General features: G+C 37.0%; 1 protein-coding gene across 4 annotated transcripts in view; it reads right to left on the bottom strand.

Annotated features, from left to right (window-relative positions):
- Window positions 1-19,152, bottom strand: part of ARHGAP6 (Rho GTPase activating protein 6) — a 597,687-nt gene that overhangs the window by 232,733 nt on the left and 345,802 nt on the right. The window lies entirely within an intron of this gene.

Genomic DNA, 19,152 nt, shown 5'->3' with positions numbered 1-19,152 from the left:
TACTTTAAAAATTCAAGAAATTAGAAATTTGCATTTAAATTTTAACAATTAATTAGAAAGAGAGAAGCAACTTGAGTTTAATTCTGTGAAAAACAAGAGGTAGGATTTTTAATGAGCCAACAATTATCCAATAAGCTCAAATGAACTGCAAGTCTGACAAAAGCATTACACCAGGCAATGGAAACTTGGGCTGCATGAAAAAAACTCTGGAATCCAACTCAAGAAAAGAGAAAAGTGACCACGCAATGGATTCCACCCAAGCCAGAGCACACGTGGAGCACTAAACTCTGGTCTGGAGGTCACACCTTTGAAAGACATTGAGGCATCCAACAAGTTCTGAAGAGCGTAGTGAGGCTAGGGAGGGGAAGATGGTGAAAACTTGGTCATTTCACAAACCTTCGAAATCCATGAAAGAAACTGATATTTAGTCTGAAGTTGCAAAGGCTGTGCGGTAATAGAAATGCTGACCTAAAATATTTGAATGCTGAAGTAGTAGATCTGGCCTATCTTTCAAGAGAGCAGATTTCAAATGACAGAATGAGAATTTCAGGAAGTAGGCCTGGGCCTCCTTCAAGGAGACTCTATCTAAAGAAAACATTAACCCAAGGATAAGTGACTTTAAGGGGAAGGGGATTCTTAATACTTAAAGGTTCATGCAGATAACCATCTGATTATCCATTCTGAATGTGGTGAAAAGGAGTCCTGTTTTGGGTGAGTGGCCAAACATATGACCGTTAGGGTACCACAACTGTAATTCAGTTCTCCTGTGTAAAGTGTCAATGAGCGATATAAGGAAGAGGGAGGGCTTCATTAGAGGAGAAGGGGATGGCTGGAAATGGGGAAAGAGCAGTTTACGGCTGGTTTTGGGTGGCTGAAGAGTGTAGCAGGTAGCATAGTTCCCATGATAAATGAATTAATACTAATTAACTAATAAAGGTTCAAACCAAACTTTAGAATTTTATTCAATGCTAGTCCTATTCTAATGACAACTGAGTCAAAGACAGCTGTCCCAGTGCCCTATGGCCTAGTCCATTCCCTCCCAATGCTGGAATGATGTTTTATTCTTTCTCACAGTCCTCATGACACCTTAGGCACTAGGCAGTAGCTTGATTAACTTTCTACTTTTGCTCCAGGGAGTTCAGGTTAAAGAATGAGGAATGAGTAGTTAACAATAGAAACTAGTTTGGCATACCACACATTCTCACTCCTAAGTGGGAGTTGAACAACGAGAACACATGGACACAGGGAGGAGAACATCACGCACTGGGGCCTGTTTGGGGGTGGGGGCAAGGGAAGGGAGAGCATTAGAACAAGTACCTAATGCACTTGGGGCTTAAAACCTAGATGACAGGTTGGTAGATGCAGCAAACCACCATGGCACATGTATACCTATGTAATAAACCTGCACGTTCTGCACTTGTATCCCAGAACTTAAAGTAAAATAACAAACACACAAACAAAACAAAAACAAAAAGAAACTAGTTTGGCAAGGTGACTATTTGCTTGACTACTTTCACTAGGATATATGACCCCAACCTAAGTGGAAGTATTTTGACATCAAGGTGATATAAACATTTTTGCTGCTTTTTTGAGAAAAATATCACAGTAATATGTTACTGTGGGTTTTTTCTTAAATCTCTTGATCACTGTTAGTTTTTAAAATTTGTCTTTTTAAAATATACTTTTTAATGTCTGATGGGACATTAATGAATATTGTTAGATTGTGCTTCGACAGTATAGTGATTTAATATATTTTGATATGATATAAAATATATAGCATACATTATGTTTTGATATATGTACCTTAATATCTAACAAAACTTTCTAGAAGAATTACATCCATTTATGTATTAAATTATACTAAAGCAAATTGAGAATTTATTTCATAATTAACACAAAATATCCATATTGCCTGGACCCGGAAATAAGGAAAATGATGCTACAGTGTTAAAGTAAGATTAGAATATTATTGTAGAGCATAATTGATGGAGGGAGTGCATTTTCAAACATCCTCTTTACCTCCTTGTTGCTATGTTGGCTACCCACATAATACTACCTGAGCCTGTATCTCTCATTAATCCATTGTAACCTTTTCTTGCTGAGGAATTTCATAACCGCTGTATTACCTGCCAGTAAGTGATAGTTCAGATCAATTTAAAATGCTATGGCTTTTGATCCTGTTGTCTGTATTTCATTTTAGATTTTAATTACAATAGTATTGTCCTTATGGACCAACCCCAAACTGCATTGAATTGGGAAGTCATTTTCCTTTATTTACCTTTTATAATATAATTTCAAAATGACAGGCTTATACACAAAGCATAATTCTTTATAGACACTGGCTCATCATTGGACTTTATCACTTCCAAAGCAATAAGGATGGAAGAAATCCACGGGGTCCTGATCCATGGAGATTCCTGGCTTTTTTCCCACTCAGTTGATGGAAAATGTTTTCTCTTTCTAAGTTAGATGAGGGATGGGGTTAGGGAAACTCACATCTTACACTCTTATGATTTGGCTCATGTCTTTATTGTTTTCCAAATTTTATGTGTTTGGGTCAGTTAATCAGACTCTTAATTCTATCCATTGTATTCAAACAGATATAGTACTTTTTTCTCCTTTCTTCCCCCAAAGCTGCATTACTTTTTGGATATGGGGTCTCTCTGGCCAGCTGCAAAGATTCTGCCTGTGTGACAGATGACATCTCCCTCGTGCTAATAAGTCTTTTAAAACCCTTTTAAAACGCAGAAATTATCTTGGGTATCCCACAAGTCATGAACAGCAGTACACTAGGGATATAGCGATTTACTTAATAAATAACTGTTCTGTGGATAGAAAAGCTAGAAATAGTAGCCAGGTCTGCTTTTTCTCGAACTTGAGTCTAAATTGTATCCTTCTTTAAAATTGAGATATAATTCACATACTATAAAATTTACCACTTTAAAGTGTACAGTACAGTGAGTTTTAGTACATTCAGAGTCATGCAACCATTATCACAATCAACTTTGGAGCATTTCCATCACCCTAAAAAGAAATCCATACCCATTAACAGTTACTCCTCACATCCCTCTCCCTCAGCCCCTAGCAACCATGAATCCACTTTCTGCCTCTATGGATTTGCCTGTTCTGGACATTTCATATATATCCAATCATACAATATGTAGCCTTTTGGGTCTGGATTCTTTACTTAGCATAACATTTTCAACGTTTGCATGTGTTGTCACAGGAATTATCCCTTTTGTGGCTAAATATATTATTTTATATTGATATGTCACATATGTTTATTTGTTCATGAACATTTGGATTGTTTTCACTTCTTAGCTATTATAAATAACACTGCTCTGAACATTCATGTACATATTTCCATGTAGACATATATGTTCATTTCTCTTAGGTAGATAACCAAGAGTGGAGTTTCTGGGTCATAGGGTCACATGGTAGTTCTATGTTTTAACTATATCTTTTTTTTTTTTGAGACAGAGTTTTGCTCTTGTTGCCCAGGCTGGAGTGCAATGGCATGATCTCAGCTCACCGTTACCTCCACCTCCTGGGTTCAAGTGATTCTCCTGCCTGAGCCTCTCGAGTAGCTGGGATTACAGGCATGCGCCACCACACCTGGCTAATTTTTTGTATTTTTTAGTAGAGATGGGGTTTCTCCATGTTGGTCAGGCCGGTCTCGAACTCCCGACCTCAGGTAATCCGTCCGCCTCAGCCTCCCAAAGTGCTGGGATTACAGGTGAGCCACCGCACCCGGCCTTAACTATATCTTAACTGTTTTCCTCAGGTAGCTATGAGTGGTCTCAATTCTTCTGTAAATTCTTTTATGATTTGGTGGTTTCCTGCCTTTTTATAACAGAAAATTTGTTTTGTTATATTTTGTTCCATTTTATCATCATAAAGGTCCTCCATCCATGTCTAGAAACATTTTAATGCAAAGTCCCAAAGAAAGTTAAATCCTAAGCACTTATCTCCTTAAAAATAAATTCAGCTTGATTTAGAAGAATTTAGAAAATGGGTAAATTCCCCATTCATTAATAACACTTTGTTATATTATTATCTGTTATGGCATCTCCTTATAAAGCAAACATCTCAGGTACTAGGTATTACAAATCATTTCTTCCTTGTATGAATGTCAAGTCCTCTGAGAGCTGATGGTATCAATCTATACAGAAGCATTTTCTGCTCACTGTAAAATCTGGTAATGCCAAACCCATCTTACATGAGACAAAGGGACCAATCTAAATTAGTGACACCAAAAACAAACAAGTTTTTTCATGTAAATATTTTTATATATAGGAACACATAATTATTCAGATTTTCAGGATAAGAAACTTTGTTAGATAATAAGAGGACACTATGTTTAATAAACAAATTAATTCTGTAAATGGCACTTAAAGGAAGATTAAAGGTAACCAAACAGTCTTGCTCATATGTATTGCCAATACAACTTCTAAATCTTATTTAGCCTATTAAAAAAAAGGCTTGCTAAAAATGTGTATCAGTACCAAACCTCCTATCACCATATTCCAATGTATTAAAAATTCCTAATCATTTTTGCACAAGCATTATTAAACACTGTAATTCTATATTGTGATTTGCTTCCCATTTGAAAAAAGGTATTTCCTCCCTTGTCTTCTAAGAAGATACTCCTTCAGGGATTTTATAGAGTTCAGATTTGCTGTCGTTCTCCTGCCTCCTTCAGCACCAGTCAAATCATTTTGTAAAATTCACTGGGATTAACAGCCATTAGTAATTTGTTTACCAGTCACATAGATAAAATTTGCCTTTGAATTTTACATGAATACTGTCCACAAACACAGAATGTTTTTTCTATCTTTTCAGTTGACTAAGAAAAAAACTACACACATGCCTATATAAAAAGCACTGTTTCCTTCTGATACTTCATTTGAAAGCCCCTCAAAAGCTGAAGAAAGAAAATAAAACCATATGAATTAAAGTTGAGGTAGAGGATTTTCCAACAGCATCATTTCTGCTGGTTACTAAGTTCCACAAATAGCTAATGTGGCCAACCACCTTTGAAATCAAAGTGCTGTGCCCCATCTCCTAATGGAGCCATAGTATGCTAAGGGAAGTGAAACTTTTAGAGTCAGCACCCAGATGGTGTTGACAAAGAAACCCACGTGCATGGTGCAATGCAGACTGTATTTTAAATTGGCCTCAAACTCTAAAAAGCACACAAACACACATTTGGATCACCTTTGTTCCACCACACAAAACAATCCCAGTTTGCCTGTCTCCCCACTGCCTGGTTCACATGCTGAATAACGGGATGCTATTTCAATATTTAGCTCAGGCCAACAACATTATTAGCAAAGCAGATTTTTCCCACCTTATTACCCATGGCCAAATATATAACTTCGAGGTGGTCTGTGCTGTCTGCTTCTTTCCATATGAGTATAACATTGACCTGTATGCATATGATTCTCATCAATGTAGAGGTAACTGCTCACATATATATCTTAGTAAGAGGCAATTGATGAAGTAATAAATGTTTAACAGCTAGGTGTCATCTCCCAGCTGTGTATGAATTTATGTTATAATATCGATGACAAATCATTGACTAAGCTTAGCTTATAAAAAGAAGTCCACTGAACTTGTTTTTAGACAACCTAAGTCGAAATTACTTTTCTGAATGTAAATTAGTTCAGCCACTGTAAAAAGCAGATTGGCAATTTCTCAAAGCATTTAAAACAGAACTACCATTCAGCCCAACAATCCCATTATTGGGTATATACTCAAAGGAATATAAATTGTTCTATCATAAAGACACATGCACATGTATGTTTATCGTAGCACTATCCATAATATTCCAAAGACATGGAATCAACCTACATGCACATCAACGGTAGACTGGATAAAGAAAATGTGGTACATATATTCCATGGAATACTATGCAGCCATAAAAAGGAACAAGATCACATTTTTTGCAGCAACATGGATGGAACTAGAGGCCATTATCATGAGTGAAGTAACGTAGGAACAGAAAACCATATACTGCGCGTTCTCACTTATAAGTGGGGGTTAAACATTTAGTACACATGGATACAAAGAAGGGAACAACAGATACCAGGGCCTACTTGAGGGTGGAGGGTGGGAGGAGAGTGAGGATTGAAAAACTACCTATTGAGTACTATGTTTACTACATGGTTGATGAAATAATCACTACACCACACCCCCACAACGTGCAATTTACCTATATAACAAACCTGCATGTGTACCTTTGAAACTAAAAATGTTTTTTTTTAAAAAAAGAAATTACTTTTCCACCAATAATTTGCTATGTGACCTTGGAAAAGTTAATTAACTTTATTAGCAGCCTCAGTTAGTTGCCTACCCAACAGTGATTTCCCCTTCCCTCCCCCTTCCAAAGAGAGGTCTAATGTTATTTGGCTATTCAACCTTCCCCTACGTGACCAAGGGTAGATGACCCATCCAGACTGCAAAGATAGATCCTCATTATTTTTAGTCCATTGTGGTTATACTATTCCATTTGCCGGGAATGTTTTAAGAAGGGAAATGCATATCAGATTAAGTTTGGTTGCATAACCACAAAAAAGAGCAAGAAATAAAAATAACAGTAGTTTTAAATAAGATGCAAATATAATTCCCTGGGGAATTATATTTATCTATTGGGGAAAAGAAGACAGGTGTTAGGCAACAGGGGGCACCCTGTTCAGGAGTAGATAGATGCATCCAGGATGAGGCTCCCAACTAGCTTACTTTTCTGCCATTTTGCTGTGCTATCTCAGGTCCAGCACTGCTGCTAGGAGCTCTGGACAACTTCAGCCAACAGGAAGCCCTTACTGCGGGGGACTCAGTCACATGATGACAGTTAGCTATACAGGAGGTAGTGAAAGGAAGGCGGGGGAAATGCAAGGAGAAGGGGAGGCAACTAGTAGTCATTTTCACAGCATGTGGCCCAATTCCCGCCTATGAAATATGAAGCTTCTGGGAAAGTCTCCTGCCATGAAATAGAAACAGAAAGAGATAAACTGTACTTCTCCCTCTGATCGATGTCACATCTCAATGTGATGTCTGAAACTGATGCAGCCATCTTGGTACCAGCCTGAGAGCAAAGCCAACAATACACAGAGCAGGACAGAGCCTGCGGAGAGAAGGACCCAACATCCTGACATTCTGTACAGTACCCAGATCCTAGGCCATGCTGGACTTCTTGTCATCTTAGATGGCAATTTCATTACTGTTTATTTCCAATGGAGGGGGAGTCTTCTGTTACTTACAGCCAAACGTCTTCAAATTCATTCGCCCTATCCAATAGGCCTTACAAATTTAAAGACAGTCATTTCTCCCTCTTGGTTTGTATTTTCACAAGCTAAAAAATTCTAGAGACATAGAAGATCAATCAATTCTCGTTTTAATCACTATTATCAAAATATATCTTGATTAATGCCTTAGCAATATTAAGTAATGTATATGCCTACAATGATTGTGTTATAGTCATATAGACCAAAACAGAAAAGCAGAACAAAAAGATAAAATTCATTAAATATGTCATATTCACATTCATTAAAAAATAATTGTTCATTTATCTTTTGGCTTATTGTTTTTTAAAATGAATGCAGAAAACCATAAAATATTTCCAGTATTGGGGTTCTAATTCCTGGCCTTACCACTTGCATTGTGATCTAAGGCAAGCAATTTAATCTGTGAGAGCCATAGTTTTTTATATATTAAAAATGGGAGAGGAATACCACTGGTTTTAGTCAGCCTTGGCTGCCAAAACAAAATATCATAGACTGGCTGGTGTAAACTACAGACATTTACTTTTCACAGTTCTGGAGGCTGGACATCTGAGATCATGGTGCCAGCAAAGTTCAGTTCTGATGAGGGATCTCTTCTTAGCTTGCAGACAGCCACCTTCTCACTGTGTTCTCACATGGCAGGGAAAGAGCAAGGTCTGGTCCCTTCCTCTTCTTGGAATAATTGCACTAATCCCATCATGGGAGCCCCACTCTCATGAACTCAGCTAAACCTAGTCACTCCCCAAAGGCCCTACCTGCAAATAGCATCACATTGGCTATAGGGCTAGCCTTCAACATAGGAATTTTGGTGGGACACAAACATTCAGTCCATAAAACCATCTCTTCTTAAGAATGTGGGAAGGTTGAAAAAATATGTAAGTGGCATAATGGCAGTTATATAGTAGTTACTCAATAACTGGCAACTATGACATCATGGGCAGCCAGTGAGGATACAAAGTTAATAGATCTGATTCAATATTTCATTTATTCGTTTATACATACATACATTCATATTCCACCTAGTTCCAGAAGGCATTGAAAGCAGAAGGAAAGCAAATATAAAAATTATTGCAATGTTTTAAGTTATAGAATAAATTGTATCTATCAAGAAATTATGGGTAGATAAAGAGACAGCAGAAACTAAGAGACATCAGATGACACAAAGGAGCAGAAACCATGAGGGAAAGAGAAGAAAAGTCAAGGAAAGGTATTTGAGAGTAGACTAGAGTGATGTGGGTAAATGAGGGAGGTGGGGAGAAAGAAAGAAAGCTAGTTAGCTAGGTAGAGAAGTCAAGTCTACAGCCTGGTAAATGTCAAACGTTACTAGAGTCATACTTTGCACAGGGATGAGTTTCCTCTGAGTCTTGCATGGGGTGGTGTTCAGTTTTCACAAGGGCTAAGATGCTTTTCTCCTTTTAAGTTCTTTCCTGTGTAACTTTACAATGGATTTCTGCTACCTGAAATAACCAAGTGTGTCTTTGTTCCTTGCAACATGGAAGAACATAAGACAAAGTGGTAGCCTAAGCCACAGAATTGATAAAAGGGTGGAAGAAATGTGTCTACAGTGAGAGAAGAAGAGGCCTAAGATGGAAGTATGTTTAAGCAGCAGATGAGGGATAACATGCCTTCAAAGGAGAGCAAGACATATTACTTCCAGAAGTAGAAGGAGAAATAACAGAGTTATGGAAAAGGGAAGAAAAGAGGTGGTCAGGAAAAAAAAAAGCTGGATTCAGAGGTTCCAGAGGTAACATGCAATAAGGACTCACTCTCCTGAATTCACAGTAAAGTTGCCTATAACCCTGAAAACAGAAGACTCAAAGGAGTGATGGGGTAGAAGCCAGATAACAGAGAGTTCAGGAGTAGATAGATGAGCATGTGAACTAGCTTTGAGTGTAAACTATTCTTATGAGAGATTTAGTTGCAAAAGAGAGATGGCTTTCAGAAGAGGTTTGCTCAAGGAAGGGTTTTGACAAGACAAGATGACTGAGTGTGTAGAAGTTGAGGCTGGGGGAGAGTTAAGATGATGCTATCTGGAGTGACCCTGATGAAGCAGAACTGCATGGGATTTGGACAGGATGGCAGATGCCTTTGCCTCTGAGATGGGAGGAAATGGGGTCTGTGCTGCCCATTTTATGATGAATCTTTGACTACAAGGACAAATTGACCCAGTACTTTCATGTGGAACTAGCTATAACAAAGGAATATTTAAAGTTTTAAGTGAGGTTGTTTTAACCTCACCAAGTATTATGTATAAATAGTATGGTCATTTAAAATTTCCCAATTATTGCTATTTGTTCTGGATCTTATGCTCATATCTGGATGGGGCTGAGTTTCTGGAAGTGACAGATCTTGTACTTGTGGCTGGCTAATGAATCACCCAGGAAGTTTGAGAGACCAGGATGTTACCTCCAGATTGTGGGGTTTCCAGGCTTCCGCCCTATCAGGCAGGCACATCTGCTTCTCCAGATGAAGGAAGCAAAACCAGAATAGAAGAGTCAGTTGGCAAAGTAACAAGGTCAATTCTTGCCCTCTCCTTCCTGGTTTCCTGCACTGACCTGGGACTATCTACGTGAACTGCCTTCAACCAATTCTGCACTCTGCAAAAAGAATTAAAGCAGGAAGGACTACACTGTTCTCCTCTTTCAGCATCCCTGAAATGGCATCTGACTCATTTACTAAACCCACAAGTTTTGACTGATCTATGCTGTGCACTAGACTCTGTCCTAGGCACTGGAGAAAGCATGGTGATAGTAAAATAGTTTTCCTATGTAGCATAGATTGCCATGGGTCTTGCATGAGGACTAATTGTTAATAAGGATTCTTGTTGCTTATCTAAACGGATGCATCTGTAAATCTTGCTTGAGCATATTGCATTACTGTTTACAAAAGGGTAAGGTTGCTGTTTATTTTTCAGCATGGAAGATGCACACATTGTACTTTTCATTTACAAGATACAGCTCAGGGTGAACAAAGCCTTAGGATAAATACTCTTTTCTAAAACACACAAAAGATGATAAACTCCAAAGCTTACATGTGTTCTAATTTTCATCATGGCCCATTTGGCCCAGGGTTCCATATCTGTCAGAAGATCCAGGTGACATATTAGGGAGGGTAAGGTTTTAGCTATCATCTAAAATAGGATTCTTATCCCTCCTCCAATTCTAACTTCCCAACCTGCCTTAATTATCACATTTGGATTCATCTTTCATGAATTAAAATATTAGACTATATCACTTCTTAAAATACAGGATAGAAATAGAACCAGGATGCTTGCAATTTATGACTTCCATGAAGTTAACTCTAATTTTATGTTTCCTAATATTGCTGTTGTCAAGCTTAAAGGGTATTACCTAGTCCTGTTAAGTTCTGTTGTGTCTTGTCCATCTCATATCTCTGTAGCTTATAAAGTACCTGACAAAGAAGGAAAGAGCTTGATAAATATTTGTGGAATAAAATAATTTAATCAATAACTAATTGTCACCCTTTTAAATTCATAGACTTTAAATTTCCTGTCTCTCTAGTTTCATGTTTTACAGTTTAAAGAATCCGGATATTTTGGTAGATTCTCACCAAATAAGACTTAGGTGCCCATATGACCCAGTTTGCTTAGTGCAGTTCTAGTGCATGCCTAATGTGCCAGGGTAATTATTCCTAGTGATCTTTTCCCTTTCAAAAGTATCCCAATTTGAATGACCTTCTAACCACTATTCTCCTGGGTCCCTTGAGCCCCTCTGTAAAATTCCACATGTGCATTTCAGAAGCTGGAGAAAGCTTTCTTTTTACAGGACATTGTGGTAGTTTCTGTTTGTTTTTTTGCCTACTCCCCTTCCTGATGATGAAGTGTCTCTATGAACCTTCAGACTACTGGGCAGGGGTTGTCTAGGAAAAGTCTAGGGCCATGCTTTTCAAATTTTAGTGTGCTTTAATGTATCACTGGGGGCTTCTGTGAAAATGTAGATCCTATTCAGCAGGTCTGGAATGGGGCTACTGATACTGTTGGGCTGAAGACAGCACTTTGAGTAACAAGAGTCTCCAAGTTTTCCTAGTTAGCCATGACTTAGAGCCCAGCTATTATGACATAACATTGCTTACTGCTCAACAACATCCTCGTTAGAAGCCACAGAACTGAGGTCAAACCTTGCCCTCATCACTTATACCTTTGTGACCTTACACAAAGTATTGATCTCTCTAAAGCTCAGTTTTCTCACATATGAGATACAAACAATAACAATTATCTCAGAGGAATGATGTGAAGATTAAATGAAATAATAAATATAAAACAGTACTATTTTCCCTCATTGTAAATGTTCAAAAATGGTGGTAGCTGAAATTGTCATCATCATAGTCAGAGTGTAGTTTGAATTCCTCCCCCGTTCTCTCTGTCCAGTTCTTCCCTGCGATTTCCCCCATTTTACTCAAAGGTTAACATCAGAAGGTACTTGTTTAGATAAATATCAGAGGGTAATGAGCAGAGCTAGACAGTGCCTTAAAAATGGACACCAGGATATGCTAAATTATCAAGTTGTCAGTACATGCAGGAATTACAATCAAGGTTTGGACAGATCCACAGGAAAGGCCAAAAGTTGGTAATTAATGCCAATTCATAGATACTTAATTATCACTTGACTGGATTAAATTCCCTGGGCTGAGGCTGCCTCCTTTAGTTAGCATGCGTCAATAGCAGCAGTCAGAAGCAATTCAATTGCATATACTCTTCTAAAACCCAGAATTACCAGCAGAAGAAAGAATGAATATTAGAAAAATAGAAAAGTTGAACAGATCAACTTATCAACCTAGATCTTGTTTTAAACTTTGTCTCCTCCTTTTCCTAATTGGGTATCAGGTAGCAGAATTCCAAGCATTCCAGTTTCACTTACTTTATTTTAGCCTTTCAAAAGTTACATAATCTAAACCTTCGTTTTAACTGATGGAAAGTGATAGGAGTGAAATAGCATTTTGTAAATAACAACTTACTATTTAAACCTATAGCATCAACATCATTGTTGCAGTCATCAAAATTGTTATTCTCTTCCTCATCTTTAAGTTCCTTTCTTGTTATCAACATTTCTCTTTCCTCTGATGTCAGTCCTAATGTAGGACCCATGTTCTTTCTCGCTGGGTAGAGTCACCAATGAAAGAAGAAAAGTGATATCAGAAACTTGGATAATTTTCATACTAGAAAATCTCTACTTAGTCATTGTAAAACTGGATGTTGAGTTTGAAATGACAATGTGCTATAGGTTCACCTCCTACAATTCAAAGCTCACTATAGACTATACTTTTCCATTGATTAATTCATTGACTTATTCATTGTACACATGCTTAGACCATAGTACCTATGTCATGAAGAACATAATCAAATGTCTCTCCCTAATGAGAACTCACAGAACTACCAGAGCATGCTTCCTGAGGCCCATCACACTCTACAGGTCAATCATGATTCCATCTTGTGTTAACTATTCTTGATGCTTACATGGCAGGCCATTTTCAAAGTATGCCTACCAAAACAAAACAAAACAAAACAAAACAAAACAAAACAAAAAATATGTTCTTAACAAAGATTGGCGCAACTATCACAATGACTGGAAGGCCTACTTATAGAGATAGTAGAAATAACTAATTTATATTTTCCACCAGTGTTGCACTGAGCACTGACAGATCTTACTTATCTTATTTGATGGATAAGTCTCAAAATCCCTTAAGAAGATTTCTATGTAGAAAGGAAGAGAAATCACCAGCATATTTTCATTATCGGGACTGGAGGGATGGCTGTTTCCTAGAGAACAGCAGCCAGGATATGTACAACATTAAAATTAACATGGTCCCTTAAGTGTTTCTCTCACCAGATTTGTTCTACAAGCACACAGCTATTTATCCTCTAAGCAAGGGTCAGCCAACTATAATCCATGGACCAAACCCAGCCCATCACCTGTTATTGTAAATAAAGTTTTATTGGAACCAGTCATGCACATTCATTTGTGTATTGTCTATGACTGTTTTTGTACTCAAATGGCAGAGTTGTGACAGAGATCTTATGGTCAGCAAAGCCTAAAATATTTACTATCTGGTCTTACTAAAAGACCATGCTACTTTACCAAAAACAACAACAACAAAACCATTAAGCTTGCATTGACATTTCAGTGATTTAGTTTGAAGAATTCATAGATATCTTTAATAATTTTAAATTACTATAATCCTTAATATAGGTAATTAAAAGCTACCATGAAGAGGTCTGGAATAAAAATTTCTATGCAAATATCCCTTTGGTATATGGTTAATCACTAACAAAATAATCAAATATTATTTATGAGAAAGATAATGCCTAGTTTTATATATTGGAATCTTAATGAAAAAGATAAGAAGTAAACATATTCAATAGCTCTGATTTCTGCCAGTATATCATAAAGTAAATACTAGTACTTGAGCTCATGCTCATATCCTAAGTATCTACATAATAATTTGGAATAGATGAGTTGATCCAAGACTCTGCTGTAAGTACTACAGGAAATGTCTCTGTAAAAGTATATTATCATTTTAATCTAGATTTAATGTATCTCATTATATGCTTTTAACAATGTATATGTGTAATCATTTGAGAATCTAGAGCCCAAATGAAAAAATATATATTTAAATGGAGAAGAGGGTTATTTCTGTATCCTGCGTTAGTTAATTTTAAGACATAAATATCTAAAGTTGATAAAACAAAAGGGGAAACAAGCCCATCTGCAGAAATAATTTTGCAACTTATATCCAAGCTACTTTTGAAATATAGAACCTCCTTTCTCCTTTCAAAGACCCTCAAGTATTTGCTGTAGCTTTATTATTAAAATATCTAGATGTGTCATTATAATCAGATGGAAAATTCAGCAAAATTATGTTTCCTTAGTAAATAAAGTATATACTGACTATATGTTTATATATTAACTTTTTCCCATGTGAAACCAGTATTTAAAACTAAACATTTTTCTCACTACAGATACTTTTTGACTAATGAGTCAGTGATTATATACCAAGTGAATATTAATAAAGAATAGATTTTTTAAAAATCACGTTCACTTTATGATATTGATCTCATATTCCTCATTCTACGTACATTGTACAGAATAGTTAAGAAAGTATTGTTGGCCGGGCGCGGTGGCTCATGCCTGTAATCCCAGCACTTTGGGAGGCCAAGGAGGGAGGATCACAAGGTCAGTAGAAGGAGACCATCCTGGCTAACATGGTGAAACACCGCCTCTACTTAAAATACAAAAAAATTAGCCGGGCATGGTGGCACGTGCCTGTAGTCCCAGCTACTCAGGAGGCTGAGGCAGGAGAATGACCTGAACCCATGAGGCAAAGCTTGCAGTGAGCCGAGATTGTGCCACTGCACTCCAGCCTGGGTGACAGAGTGAGACTCCATCTCAAAAAAAAAAAAAAAAAGAAAGAAAGAAACTATTGTTAACTTCATTGGGACAATGATTTACAATTCTACTTATGCTGAAATGTTAAGGAAAGACTTTGGAAATTCAAAAGCCAACCACAATTAATATTGCTTTATTCTTTTCTTTCTTATCAGGTACAAAAAATTTGAAATGCTTATAGAATGCTTGTCATATGTAAATATTGAAATAAAAATTATTCATACAAATCCCTAAACATGAAACTAAAGATTCTAATAATTCTGAATTTTAAAATATGAATATTTTCTAATTTTTTCACACACACACACACACATATATATGTACACTTTTAAAATTAGGATGCTAAATCTCTGCCCATCTGTGTCAGCCTTTTAAAGAGCTTGTGATTCCCAATCTGCAATCCCAGGATACACAGATGTTAGTAGGTGAGACAACAGACCAACAAATTCCTGCTTGGCAAGTAAAATAAAAAGTAAAATGTAAAACAGGAGATCTTGTTTTCTCTACTTTGGGGAAAATAAATCAAAACAAAACAAAATCATCACCAGCCCTCTCAAGTTCATAAGACACTGTTTAAAACAAAGAGAGAGACAGAAAAAAGCAAATGATAGCAATATTTATCCCTGAAGCATGGTGGCTAAAAAATGTGACCGAAGTACTTCCTAACTATTGAAAATTAAATTATTGGTTTTGTGGATTTGAAAAATAGAAGGTTTACATTTCAAGCATATAAATAACATGAAATAATTCTGTCTTCACTTTGAAAGGGCTATTTAGCAAAAGAATGTGACATTCTGAAGGACACACTTTGGGGATGAAATTTAAGCAAAGGTCACATCTCAAATTCAACCAGCCTTTTTCACTTGGGCTGCAATGGAATGGAATGATTGAACAAGTGTGAACTCCTAGGCAGGGTGGGCATAGGTGGAGTTAGTGGGTAAATTTGATTTGTTTGGTAAGGTTAGTGAGATAAATTTATTTCCTTTGGAGTGGGATTCTAGGTGCTGAAAAATAAAACATGGTGTTTGTAGCCACATTTCTTTACTGCATTTTCAAAATTTATCCAAATGAGATTAAGTTGATTGGTACTCTACAGAGGTAACAGCCACCTACCATTCTGATTAATATTTCAATGAGGAAGCAATGTCTTATTATTAATTGAGACCAAGCAATTATCAGCCTTTTGACTCTATAACATAAAATAAAATAATCAAGACCAATCTCCCATGGAAATTATCTGAAGATACAACCACAAGCCTGTTGAGGTAAAGGACTGGAGTTTGAAGGGGCTCTTCCTCCTTCACAGAAGCACTATGGCCTAGCTACCCTCTCCGTGGTAGTAATATGGAGTGGGCCTAAGAGAGAGCAGCTTTAAAATTCAAAACAAGATCCTGGAGGACTGTAGTTGACTTGGCCAGGTACTTAGGAGCCACAATTTTGCTCTTAAAGAGGCTTTGAGTAGTCACTCCCTCTCAGGTAGGCTCTAGGGTGGAGATTCAGTGTTTGTCGTCCTTGGGACATCTCAAACAAGAGACGTGGAGGCTATAAAGAAAACCTCTGAGGAAGACTATTCATTGGGACAGGGCAGATATTAAATATTTCCAGCATCACGAAATTTCCTATTGGACAATGCTGTATATCTAGGTGCTATAAAATTTAAAGTGTTAGCCTTTTAAAATTTATCTGCAACCATTTCTTCTCTTAATTCCCCAGAAGTAGGCAATCTAATACCACCTCTGGAGCTACTATTTCAATGAATAATCATATGTTTGCTTAGTCAAATTGGAAAATCAAATAAATCTGAAAGAGTATGTTGTCCCTGGAATGTGCTAATTTCTTGTTACTCACTGCTATGCATAAGGAATTAAACTAAAACCTGTCCTTCACATTAACAGACAAAAAGGGCTTTCTTTGTCTGACTATCTAAATTGACTTCCCACACAGGAACCTAAGTGATAGCAAGCTGTTAACAATGGTTGACTCATCCTTTAAACATCAGGTCTCCTTTATGTCATATCTCTGATTGTCACCTTTTGAGAAAGCTTCCCTAACCATACTACTGACTCCCCTCCATCATTCTATCCCCTTATCTTCTGTATCACCACCTGGCATATTATATACTTATTGGCTTGTCAGTCTCCCTATTCTACAGCATCTCTTCAAAAGAAAGTATTATATTTTATTCACTGATGTATTCCTAATGCCTAGAACAGCATCTCAGTTTTGTTCACTTTATATATGCTTAGTAAATACTTTAGAATGAATTTATGAGTGAAACCTCCAGAAAGCAGATGCAAAATTTTGTTCGTATACATTCCTCTAGAGAGCAAATGTGTAACTCAGATCTTATTCTGAACAGATTTGTTCTGGGGTTTAAAAAGACTAAGAACCTGAGTTATACACATATTATGCCATTTCATTATCAGCAACATCATTCTCTGCAATGTCCATACAGGAAAGTTCTGCAACTGATCAAATGCTCACTTTATTAGAATAATACAAAATAAATATAAGTTGAAAAAGCAATGACATGAAACGTTTATATTTGAAAGGCTTGTTGTTGTTGTTGCTGTAATTGTAAAAAAAATTACACCAAAAAGAACTTCATCTATCCTAGGTAATTTAGATCACTCCAAATTCTATTCTGACCTTTCTTATTAAACATACCTATATATTTACACATGTGTAATCAGTAATGATGTACCTTTTGTCTTTGATATTTCCTTAGAGATTTTAGCAGGAGCTCCAAAAGGCTCAAGTTTGACTGCAGAACATGGGGCATTTTTATGTAGATCTGGGTTGTGATTCTCAGTACCAATGGCTTCTCCCTGCTATGTCTGCTTTCCCGCCTCCCATTTGTCAAGATATAAACCGCACAGTCAGAGCTGAAGAAGCCACAAAAGTTAAACAATGTGTGTACATGAAGATAAGAATTCTGCATGAGAGCAAGCGTTAGAAGAGGAAGCTAAGAAGGACAGAAAAAGAGATTGAGTCAATGTGGTGTAAAAATAGAGACCAAGAGGGCTCAAAGGAAAGTGATAAGAAAATTAAATTAGAGAGAAAAAGCCAGGAAGATAAAGCAAGTTCAAAATATCCATAAATAGCCAAATGAATAAGAAATACAAAGAAAATACTAAGAAGGAGTAAAGGATAGTAACAATAAGGGAAAAAAGAAATGTGTAGCAAGGGAAAAAGAGATGGTAAAAAAGGATAAACAGTGATATAGCATGAAAAGAGAAAACCAAAGAAGGCTGTAAATACAGAAGAGAGAAAATAACAAGATGATCCTGTGCAAATACAAACATAGTGAGATGCGACAAGGAGAGAAATAACAGAAACTCGTCTATTGGCAGAAAGATGGTCTCCCAAAGATGTCCACACACCAATCCCTGGAACCTGTGAATATTTTGACTGACATGGTAATAGGAGCATTGCAGATATGATTAAGTGTACAGACCTTGAGAAGGAGAAATTATCCTGGATTATTCAGGTAAAACCAATCTAATCCCATGAGTCTTTAAAAGTGAGACTCTCCCAAATTGGAGTCTGTCAAAGGGAAATGGAAGAAAAGCACAAAGGCACAGGGAGATGCAACATTGTTGACTTTCAAGATGGAAGAAGGGCCCAAAAGCCAATGAATGAGGGCAGCTTCTATTAACAGAGGCTGAAAAGGTGAGGATCTGCCCCTGGAGCCTCCCGAAGGAACCCTGCTGACACCCTGATTTTAGTCTAGTGAGATCTCTGTCAGAATTCTAATCTACATAACTAGAAGATAAATACATTTGTAGTATTTTAAGACACTAAATTTGTGGTAATTTATTATTGCATCAATAGAAGACTAATACATATGAGATCACAAATTATTACAGCAGAATGCTTATTTTGTGCAGCACAATTGATAAAATCATGCTTGGGTGTCATTTTACAGCATACAAAGCCCTTTCCCATACATTGTCTGGTCTGATCCTTCTAAGACCTGTGGAATATAAGCAAAGACCATCAATTCTACCCCTGCTGATGAGACAAGGGGGGCCCAGAGAGGTACCATGTCCAAGGTCTTGGTACTAAATGTTAGAATTAAGGACAGAATGAGCTCTCCAAGACCTCAGTTTGCTTCCATAGTAAAACCATGATTGCCAGCAAGACATTCACATCTAATAAACTCAAGAGCACAATTAAAATAATTTGCCTGGTTCAATACTCTGGCACTTTGATGGCCTGAAGAGCAAAATTCTTCCAGTGTGAGTCCCATACCTCATGCTTCAACTTGCACACTCCAAATGATCTATCCCTCTGTTAAATGGAATGGGATTCATTGTTTCCTTGTTGTTCTACTTTCCCAGAAAGGTAAGCTCTTTTTCCAACTAGTGCCCAGCATAGTGCTTGGCACAAAATGGATCCCAAAGTTTTGTGTTAATTTAATTGAATCAAGAACACAGAAACGTGATGCTAAACGAAAGAAGCCA

The sequence above is a fragment of the Papio anubis genome, chromosome X (assembly GCF_008728515.1).
Source record: "Papio anubis isolate 15944 chromosome X, Panubis1.0, whole genome shotgun sequence".
Classification (NCBI taxonomy): Eukaryota; Metazoa; Chordata; class Mammalia; order Primates; family Cercopithecidae; genus Papio; species Papio anubis.
The sequence above is the reverse complement of the archived record's forward strand: the minus strand, read 5'-3'. Positions and strand labels throughout refer to the sequence as shown.